The sequence below is a fragment of the Bidens hawaiensis genome, unplaced genomic scaffold (assembly GCF_021521415.1).
Source record: "Bidens hawaiensis isolate Kalapana, Puna unplaced genomic scaffold, B.hawaiensis_p1.1 tig00031491_1, whole genome shotgun sequence".
Lineage (NCBI taxonomy): Eukaryota > Viridiplantae > Streptophyta > Magnoliopsida > Asterales > Asteraceae > Bidens > Bidens hawaiensis.
In genome coordinates, this window is record NW_027495315.1 from 102,087 (window position 1) to 114,545 (window position 12,459).

The window sequence follows — 12,459 nt, forward strand, 5'->3', positions numbered from 1 at the left end:
CTCTTTAAGATGGGTTGGACAATTTCTCATCGAATGCCCAATCTCTCCACATCCAAAGCATGGATCCTCCGAGCTAACCTTTAGCTTCTTTGGTTTAGGTGGTTCCACTTTTCCTTTTCCCTTTCTTTCTTGAGAACGATTCTCAAGTTTCAATACCAATCCATAAAGTTGGTATAGTTTAGACGATCCTTGTCAAGCATAGATCTTAGTTATAGGTTATTGACGGGTGGAATAATAACGTTAGGTGGATTGTTGATTGTGGCCATCTACAAACATAACAAAGCTCAATTTTAGTATTTTCGATATCAATTAATTTTAATCGTTAATACCCTTTATGTCTCCTAGACAATTAATGATTAAAATCTAGAACCCAACATTACATTCAAATAGTAGCTAGGTGACCTTTATCCTACTATTTAATTAACAAGGTAGTTAACATTTGACGATTGCAACCCTTTGCAACTTCTAGTTTTATAGGATCGGTTAAACATCTTATGTTTAGTCGGCATGTTTAATCCCATAAACACCATTGTACACCATGCTTCGGTGACCCTATTCACATGGTTTCCAATTTAAGTCATCCTACTTACACACACGTGTGAGTTTACACATACAAGTGGTTAGGTGACCTTTATCCCACAAATAGGGCAAACCTACCTCAAACTCACAAGTTTCCTCTAATGCGGTTAGGTGACCTTTATCCCACACCGAGTTCCCAAGTGATTCGATTGTCGTATAAAAGGATGGTGTTCAACTTATTTTATAAAAGGGATTTTATTTTTCAAAATTCTAGATTGGAAAACCTTTTATGTACCTTTCATTTGCATGCATTCAAATGTATGTACTTAGTTGAAAACCCATTTTTCAAAGTTCCTATTAATAAAACCCATTTTATTATGAAATCATTATACATTAATAAAACCAATTTTTATTACCTAATGATTTCTAAGGAACCAATTTTATGCTAGTTGTTGATTTAAGTAGTTAACAATCTAAATTGTAATAACATACAAACAAAAGTAAATCAACCATGCAAGCATAAAATACACAACCATAAGTTTATAACCATAGCCTCCTAATGTTGACCACACTTGTTTATTGAAGTCAAGTGTGTCAAAAGGTCTCTCCTAAGGGACTCAAAAGGACATGAACTTGTGTAGGTGAACTCCCACTTGATCCCGCATCCAAATACTCCAAGTGTTCACCCCCGTGTTGTGGTCACCATCATTTTATTTGGGCTCTCTTCCTTGCATCTTCTTTTACAAAACAGATCCTAATACATTTTTCTTGTAAAAGAAATGCTCCTAATCTACTTATTATTACAAACAAATTGAAAGAATAAATAGATTACAAACCCAAATTAATATTACAACCATATTGAATGAACAAACAATCAAGACAAACATTCAACCAAACACAAGGCCATGGCTAGGTTATGAACATCCAATACATATCCATATATGCAATAATACAAGACCCAAATGGTTCCCCTTTACCCCTTGAAACTTTCGGCCAAACTTGACAGAACCGAAAGTCCCGAGTTTTGTCCAAACAACACAATCAATCATCCAAATGACTTAGTTTTTCAAGATTACCACATGCATGTAAAGTATAACCTTGAAACACCATGGGGTAACCAAAACCCCTAAAATTTTCGGCCATATGGTAAAACCCCACCATAAACCCGAAAATTTTTGGGTCTAATGAAGCATGCATCCGTATAAGCGGCTCTTGATGCCATTGTTGGGTTTTAACAAGATTATCAAAGTCATAAAATCCCAAGTTTATAAAAAAATGTAGCGGAAGTTTGTTTTAAATCTTGTTAATTTCATATGTATAAAACCTATTTTACACATGCAAAACCAAGTCATGCATGTCACTATAAATACGAAATACATACTATCCAACACATGCATGTCACCTTAAGTCCATGCATGTTAAAGCTACCTTTAAAATCCATGGAAGAGGAAGGAGATGATGATGAAGAAGGCAAGAACTTAAATATGAAGCTCCTCAAGCTAGCATACCCCAAGCTTTCCAACAAACACCACTTGTAGCTAGAATTTGGTAACACTTGACAACACTCCTTAGTCCCTTGCTCTTGGCCGTCTAAAGAAAGGAAGAGAGGAAGAAAGAGTAGAGGATTTTTCCCCTAGTCTTGTGTTGTATGAATGTTGTGTAAGTTATGAGAGATGAATGAAAGAAAGAAACACATAAATCTTTCACAATTGGCACCTCCCATAGAACCAATGGAATCACTTGCATGCCTCCACTAAGTGGAGAATAATAATAAAATATTGAAGAGAGAAAAAGGAGGGGGGGGGGGGCGGCCACCTCTCCGTTCTCATGTTCAAAATTTTAAAAACCCTTTTATAACATAAAACTTTGTTATAAAAAAAATGTTATGTAAACTTTTAGAATTTAAAGTTACACAACTTAATAAACATGCAAGGTTAATTATGTTTACATATTGTTATTTAACCAACTTAAATAACACTATGTAATGTTCTCTCATAAAATATAAATCGTCCATATGATTTATTTATTACACAAGTACATTTCTCTTGGCCCTAATCACAACAGCCCCCAGGTCTCACATTCACCAAAACGACCCTTAGGTACTCCCGGGAATAAAGAATTCCCAATTTGCCCCCGGGAGCACTAGGTGGCACCAACACGCGCGTTTAGGAGTCGTTTAGGCCGTTAACATCCAACTCAGCCCCGTTTGGACCCATTATGAAAAAATCACAGCCAACAAGTCCACACGACGCCACACGAGTCAAATGGGTCGATAACCCGCAAGTACAACGCACCAACTATTCAATAAACACAATTGTGCGTTGTACCGACCCGTTGGAGTAACCGACAACCAATCCAGCCCCATAACTTATAAAAATGAATTTTGAACAGCCCGTAAATCAAACCAAGTGTCCCCGAGCTGAATTGGTCGTTAATCACTTCAACCCTCGCGTTAAACGCGTCAAACTACAATTCTAGACAACCGAACATAACAATCAAACTACAACTAGTTGATCAACTTAACGAACACCTATGAACATGATCTTTAAGTATGATATCCGGGACATACCTAGGAAGATTGTGGTGCAAAAACTCACTTCAAACAGCCCCGACAAGAACACAATTGAACATCCACTGGTTAAGCCTAAAACGAACTTATCGATCAATAACGAGTAAAACGTGTAGATTTTAGCATGAAAATATGCATTTAATGACATATGATAACCTTTTAAATAAATTATTAAATTTTTACCAGAATTTAATAAATGTCTTAGGTTTATAAAAATATTTTTATTATATTTTTCTATTACACAAAAAAATTATAAAAATTCTTCCAACACAGCAAGGTACATGCAGCTATTTCAGTGTGAAACAAAATGGTTTTATTTTAATAAAATTCATTACCAAACCAAATTAAACAATTCCAATTGGGTTTGGTTCCTAACTCAAAATACTAACTTCCAGAAGTGGACCAACCAATTTGGACCTGTCGAAAAAAGGTTATGACATCGGGAAGACATACCAGAATCCGTCATCCCGCATCAGCTTTGACACTCGATTTTATAAAGTCATAAAAACTATTCAAATCTGGTCCAAAAATTACGTATCATACCTTTCTGGAAACTAGACTCAAAGTAGAACATCATGGAATCAAGAATCGATCAAAAACAATGGATTATCATCGCGTTACAGAGCCTACAATAAACGTATATGAATCTGTCAGCAAACTGTTATCATCAAAACTCAACCTTAACGACCAATAAGCGCGTTAATATGATCAATTAAGGTGTAAAAGACATGGGGAATCATAAAACCGACCTTGAATTGAAGTTTTTACGGATCAAACTTGGCTGGACAGAAGATTTTCGAGCAGGGGGGAGTCTCTCTTCCGATCGGCCGCTAGAAAGGGTTTTAGGGTTAGGTTAATTGTTTTATGATATAATAAAAATAGTTACATCCAAGCCCCTCCAAATTGAAGTGTAAGGCAAAATGGAAAGAAAGTTAAATGGTTTAACGTACCGAGATGACGCAAAGGCTTCCGAGAAACGTCGGATAAATCCCGAGAATTATACATACTCTACAAGCTTTAATTCTTTAAACCGGAATTAACGGGCGTTACAAGAAAATAAGTTAAGTTTAACTCACCAAAAAGATTGGAAAGGTGACTACGTGGGCATGGTTGCTAAGGCTCGACCCCATGTTTTGTTCATCGAATTTTGTCTTTTCATGGAAAGATGGCCACGGGGGCGTGGTTGTAGAGGCAAGGGGGCGTGTTTTCCTAACTGATACACAATTTCTTAATTTTTCTTCATGTATCCCTTCGTTTCTTCCTTTGAGATTGGAATAGCCCTAAAATTAAAAAACAACATAATAAATATTTGAACTGAATATTATAATTAAATATGTTATTTTGGAGATTATTTTATGCATAAAGATGTATATTTTTATATATATCAAACATCATCCATTCCTGACGTTGGTATGACCGCCGAATAAAACTGGTCAATGCGTCGCTACCATATACAACAATTTCGGCAACATTGGTAGCAACTTGCCTAGCCTGTTGAGGTGGATGTTGTACGGCTGGCTGAATCAATGTTTGTACCTCGCCAGGCTCTTTAATGGGAATATAACTCACACCCTCTGGTGTGCCCCTCAGAATTTGCATTATACTCATAGCCTCTAAGTCAATCGTTGTATAATAGTTCGATTGCTTACTGAAAAATTCATTTTATTTTATTTTACAGAAAAGATAAGCTAATGTAACAAATTGACTCTCAACTCTTGTTTTAAATCATGTTATGTTATTGTAATATTAAGCTGTTTGTTTAATTAATGCTTGGATGGGAATGCCTATGAAGTGACAGTAGTGAAAGATACACAATGATATTGATGTATCTTAGAGACATAGATAAGAGAATGAACTATGGTATGCTTTATGAGATTCTTTATTTGTTTGGGAGGCATATGGCTTAATTTCGACACATTCATTATTAGAAAAGGACAGACACAAAATCTTAGATTGTGTACCCATTGATTTGTGTTTCTATTTCCAAGGTATTTGATCTAGTGTAAATAATTTCATTGATGAGTCGAACCTACTAATAACATTTTTAAAATTTTAAATAACTCCTGTGTGTATATAAGCTCGTGAAGATGTAGAATTATGGTTAAGGAATTTTAGGGAGGGGGGGGGTGGTTATTTTTTATAATTTTCTCATAAAAACTTTATTTTTTCTTGTGGTGATATTTACATGCTATCATATTATATGCCTTCTCTCTATATGATGGTTTTGATAGTATTATTGTATTTTTCGTCCATACAATTTTCAGTAGTAGCTTACTACTTATGTATTTTTTGTACCTTTTTTTTCTGTTGTTTAGAGTCTTGATGAATGGGTAAGAGAATATGCTTTTAGTGTTTAATATCGTGCATTATGGTTATTTATTTATGCCAAACACAATTACTTTAAGATCTTTTATGTGTGTGGTGTTCGGTGCTTAAATGAGCTCTTTCAGAGTATTCATAATGTTGATAATTAAGTTGTAGGTGAAGAGAAGCAACCGGGGGATCGGAACCTATAGAAAATAAAAATTTGGAGATTTTGGTGTGGGGCTGGTCGTAGCTTATAGCCATGGGTGGGCGTAACATGTGTCATACCCCGACCGATGACGGATTATACATCAAGGCGTAATCTAGATTGTTCATCACACATTGACACCATTAAAATGACAATATTTATCCATATTAATTTCATAGTCCCATATTACACATAGTTCAAACTTGAGGAATAAACACAAATAATGTCCTTTTATAATTAATAACCTAAAATCCAACTAATGATCTTAAATATTGAACTGGCATCAAACAGTTGTACCACTAACACTTATCAAAATAAAAGGGTCAGCTACAGGTAGTTGTTGAGTAAACATTGGTTTGTAATATATATAATCATGAAAATCATGCAATTCGCATGTGGTAGGTGTAAATACAAGCATATATGAAAAATGTAAACCGATAAATAAACAGATGTGTATTCATTGTCGTTAGCACAAGCCAAACGTATATGAATAGACAAAAATAAATAGACACGTATTCATTTTCGTTGGCATATGATGTGCTAAAAGTGATTTATAAAAACTTTAATCTAACCTAGACACTATAGTTTTAAATTTAAAAACCTAGACTCTCATAATGCTAAACCATTAAACAGGAAAGGGTACCTATCGACTTTAGTGAAGCGTAATGAAGTTCGAATATTGAACACAAAGGACACTAGCGACACCTTAACTAGACTCTAACTAAGAACTTAATGCTTTTACTGATTAAACAATTAACTAATTTATATAGATTAACTAGGAAATCAAATTAACAAACTTAAGACTTATAAGAATTCAAATACAAGAAACGATTTCCTAGACAAGGATTCCGAATTGTGACGGCTTGGCTTTATCGGTTATAGGAATTGTGACGGCTTGGCTTTATCTAATGATACGACACCCTAGGAAACCCAATGGATCCCTGATCACTCACCAGGTGTCACCTAAGAGGAAACCCAAAAGGTCGTTTAAACGCACCGGCTTAGTGGTTCACCTGTTATTATCACCAAATTTGACTAATTATCCTAAAAAAACAGATTACCCGTCGGTTTCACTATCTCTATACAACTAAGTGTAAAGGCGGTGTAATAAAAGTGTAATGGGCACGGGTAAACAGTGGAGCTAAGGTAACTCTAGGCAAACCTCCTTCAGAGTGTTAAACGTAAAAACCTAACAACACAAACAACCAACCCCAACAACTATCAACCGTCAGATATCTAAGTAGGTTTGAATCCACACCTCTAGTTGGCTGCTACAAGGTTGTTTATAAGGAAAACAAGCTCAGTAAACCACAAACTAAGTAAAAACATACATTAATTAACCGTAACGTGCATCTAACGAAAGACATTCAACAATGCATGTGAATAATATTAAGCATTTAACCAGAAGTGTATATGTAATTAAACACATCGAACAAAATGATAAAAACTTTTAATTAAACAAAAACCTGTATACAAAACGCGAAAACTAGATTAAGTACCAAACAGTCAACAAAATATCACCACAAGCCTAGATAACTATGGGTTTAGCCCTAAAACATGTTAAACAATAAATAAACAAGATAACTAGTAGCAAACATCATTTGAAAACACAAGATACAGCAATACGAATCAACGACACAAACATGGGACTCGTTTATCAATCAACGGGACACCAATCTTCAACTTCTTTCTTTGAAATCTCTCCTACTCCAAAATCATCCCAATGGTCCCAAAGGGATGGATAACAGTTGAATGAATTGTTTTGGGTTGATAAAAATGTTTAAATGAGGCTTTGGAAACTATTTGCCGACATACGGGTCCCTCAAGCGGCACGTAAGACCAGGCTCACTAGCCCCTCCCCTTCCCCCCCCCCCCCGCATCACGCGGGGGCGTATCTGAACATATTTTTTTATTCGTTTTCTCGTAAAATATTCGTTTTAGCTCCCACTCCACGTTTCTTCCCATGTCTTTGTATTTCAACCCTCTATTATATTATCTTCCAATATCTCCATTTCCAATCCATTTGTAATTTCTATTTTTATTCTTTCACCCTCATGCATTTTCTTGTACGCTCATTTCTTCATGATTTAATCTTGTTTTTGCTCCTTCCATGCACGGGTACCTGGATATATGAAAATATGTAAGTACATGTTAAATCCTATAGATAAACGCTATAATTTAGCATGATTTCTTATTAAAACAAGTGCGAAAGACGGATGTGTTTTCCTATACATCAGCATAAGCCAAGCATACATTAATAGAGTGGTATGATCATACTCAAGTTTGAGAATAAGATAAATCTTTGCGATTGAGATAAATACACATTGAGCAAATAAACACTTAACAAGTAATCATAAACATATAGCACGTAATTTGACACTCAACAAACATCGCATTGAATTGCTTAATGTAATTTACACAAACTTGAAATAAAAAGTTGAGATTTGGTAATAGGTATATATACCACCCCAAAATGTAAAAACGTAAAAAGGGGTATGAATACTCACATGGATAATAGAGTGGAATTGATGATAGTCTAAATGAGTTGATCGAACAGGGTGGAAAATCGTAACGGATTATCCTAAACAAGTATATATGCTAGAATAAAATCGCTGCTCTAAACGAAGAAAATAGTCTTAAGACATTAGGGATATTGGGTTCATATACGAATTTGGGGATTCGTTTAGGAATCTTGATTAGTTTAGTCTGATATAAATATATATATATATATATATATATATATATATATATATATATATATATATATATATATATATATATATACATTACTAGAAAAAAAGGCCTTTAATGACATGCATTGCGTGTCATTGATGGGTACAGATGACACGCAAATGCGTGTCAAGGAAGCCCTGTCATAAACGAATTATGACATGCACCTGCGTGTCATATTATATGACACGCTTTAATGACATTCATTTGTGACATGCATTTATGACATACAGTTATGACACGCTTTCGTTACTCACATTTATGACAACAATTTATGACAAGCATTATGCATGTCATTGTATACTTTTTAAAAAAATATATATATTGCATAATTAATAATTTTCACATTAATTTACACAAATACACAAATATAGCATCAAAATTATATATATATATTAGACAACGTTAGTCAAAATGTTCCAAATATTCCAAAGTTAATTAACAAAAGTATTTGTTAATATTCAAAAGCGTTAATATTCAAAAGCTACACATATATCACTATCGGAAAATAAACTGGGAGGTATAACTTGACCATTCCTCTCGAACAGCATCAATATCCGCATCTGTGTACTCGCTTCTGCCTCCCCCAACGTAAGAAAATTACACAAACAAAACACTTCAAATTTTGGTCGAGTAAAAACGATTTGGGTCAATATTAAACATAATTAAACATCTAACTTATACTTACGTTGTTATTGACGAGTGTTTGAAGTCCTTCATGAAAGATCTCTTTCATGAAGTCGAAGATATAGTAACCACACTCGGTACATCCCGGCTGAGTTGGACACTACAAAATTACAAAGTAGTAAATAGTTAAGACATATAATAAAGATCGTTCTGTTTGTTTACGGTCCTATTTCCAAGTACCAAATTGGACCGTTAAAACTAATTATTATTATTATTATTATTATTATTATTATTATTATTATTATTATTATTATTATTATTATTATTATTATTCTGACCGTTATAATGCTCACCTTACTGTTGACCCATTTGACTTTTACCCGCATGTCGGATCCCTTTTTTGTAACATTCAATACCATTGCCCTACAATAACTAGTGAAATATATCAACGAATATAATATATTATTTTTCAATAATTTGTATTACTTACAAATCGATAATTTGCTTTAGCTCCGGACATACATCAATAGGCCTTAACGAATCCAAGTAACAGCAAGTAGTAGTCTTCATGTCTAATACAGCCAACACCCAGTGTTTTCTACAAAAACCGAAAACCAACAAACGGGAAGCAACTCATATCGTTCCAACTCATTCGTTCTACAAAAACCGAAAACCAATTAAAGTCAAAACAGTTTGGTCCTAATTTCTTTATGAACAATTATTTAAATGAAAATTCAAACCGCGATTGTAGGGCACTACAAAAACCGAAACTGACCAGAAACTGATACCGAAACTGACCCGAAACTGACACTGAAACTGACCCGACCCGAAACTGACCCATATCAGACCCGAAACTTACCCGTATCAGACCCGTATAAGGCCCGAAACTGACACAGAAACTGACCCCGAAACTGACTATTTTCATTCAGTTAATCTGTTTGACATGTTGGTTTAGTTCAGTTATGGGAAGTTTAACTTTAAACTTGAACTAGATTTGATAATAAACTGTTATGAGCCTGACTAAAATAACCCAAAAAATAAAATGGAAGCTGACTTTAGTTAACCAAAATATTTTCAAAATTACAAAACACTTGCATTGAATCAAAACATAGGGAATTTGATACAGATGTGTTATATCAAGGATTTCAATGCAGAGAAATGCCTCAACCAACGCCCATCCTCTCGTACTTTTGTTTCTCGAGGGAACCACAACAAACGGGAAGCAACTCTATCGTTCCAACTCGGTGCATTCATTCCCGGTTATCCTATACAACCGGTGGTCATTTGTTATCCTTGTACATTTCACCATTAGTTATGGGTAGTTTAACTTTCGGTTTAAAAATTTTTTTTCCTAAAAAACATAAATTTGGTTTAAAATTTCAAAAAATAATAATAGCTGTTGATCATATGTGCTGGTGTTGGTCATATGTGCAGAATCTTACCAAAACAAGCTATGATTCAAGGAGCAGAATCTTGGTGTCTGCTGGTGTTGGTCATATGTGCAGCTTGTTTTGGTAAGATTGCGGGAAAGACCGAGGAGTATGTAATATCTTTCACATTTTATTGCATATCCAACACGACACGACATGAAGATAATTAGGTTTCGGGTTAGTATATCTAACCCGTTAAAAAACGGGTCGTGCTCGGTGGTTAAAATGTTTAACTAAAGGGCCGTGTTGTGTTGACTTGTTTAACCCATTTTGTTAATCATTTCCACCCGCCAACCTTTTCAACAGACCGAACAGCTTTTTTATCAGACCCGAATAGTTCGCTTTTAACAGCTTTTTTTAACAGCTTTTTTAACAGAACCGAACAGTTCGTTTTTTAACCTGCAAGTTTATCAACAATCTCTTGGACCCGAACAGTTTGTTTAACAGACCCGAACAGTTCATTTTTTTAACTTACAATTTTATCAACAATCTCTTGGACATTTGGCTGGAATCCTCTTGTTTTCAATTCTCTAGCTTTTTTCCACAACAATGACCTTTCAATATCGTCTACCTCCTTTCCGGTTTCTTGCATCTAAACACCAAAAGTAGATTAATATAAGCAAATACAAGTAAAGTAATTGATTATTTTAATACATACAATCTCAGCAGTGAGTCCGGTAGATCCCTTTCTACATAAACGATGATTGTATATATTCTTTGCACGCACTTGTTTATTTTTCTTACTTTTGTCCATCATTAGAAACATAAAATTGTTATGCGGCACTAAATATTGTTGCTTATAAATACGAAAAGTTAATAATTAAAACTCATGAACCTGCTTTTTTGAAAGTCTTTGCGCTACATACGAAAATATATTTCCCTTTATTAGGTTTTTGAGTTTATAGTCGGATCTCTTTGTGATTTGGAACCTTCATCATAATCCGAACCCGGGTTCGACTCCATGTCACCACAAACAACCTGTTTCAACTTATTCAAATAATATATTAGTTACAGCCACGAATTAAAAAAAAAATCTTCATCAAGGACTACTAAAGCAAAGTCTTGTGTAACATCAACAGTAGCCTCAAATTCCAACATGTCATCAATTTCATCAGTTGCTTCATACTTGTACATCTTATGTGGTTTGAAACCAACAACAGACAACTTCTCATCTTGCTGATCGCGAACATAAAAAACTTTTCTAGCTTGACTTGCTAATATCAAGCGTTCGGTTTGGTGACCAAGCTTATCAAAGTTAACAACCGTGAACCCAAAATCATCCTTTTTAACTCCATGACTATCAGCCTAATCACACATGAAAACAGGAACTATAAACATGTGATAATCAACATCCAATATCTCCTTTATACAACCGAAGTAAGTAACAGCTCCATACACGGGATTAGAATCTTTTGCAATAGCAATCTGCATAGCATGTGCAACTAAAGATACTCGACTACATTGAGTTGTTCTAGATTCATCTCGAGAAGTTGTATGGAATTGATAAGTTTCTACAAGCAAATCATAAACAAATCATATGTTTCTACAAGCAAGCATAAACATTCAATAGTACAACACTAATACCCAACTATCCCTACTTCATTATTAGAACATTTACATTTTACATGCTCAACACCTAATATTCGTTATTATTAAGCATAATTAGCAATTAAACCCTAACAAATATCAGCAATTAACATTAATAGTAGACCTAAGTAATTAACAATTCAGTAATTATAAATCAAAGGTACACATCTTCAATTATAGTTTAAAATTAATATAACTAATTAAGCAATTAACAATTCACACATCATTAAGTAAAGCAATTATTTAACAAATTAACATTAGGATTTTAAACTACCAGATTTCAAACAACATTAAACCCTAACCTAACAGTAAACTAATTATATCAGAATGTTTGCTTCGATTTAAACATTAAACCCTAACCTAACAGAAGTAAAATTGAGGACTAATGGAGAACCTACTAGATTAGTGATGGCAGTGGTGGTGACCAGCGGTGGTTGATAGTTGTGGTGTGAGCGAGCGGTGGTTGTGCAGTCACAGCGGTGGTG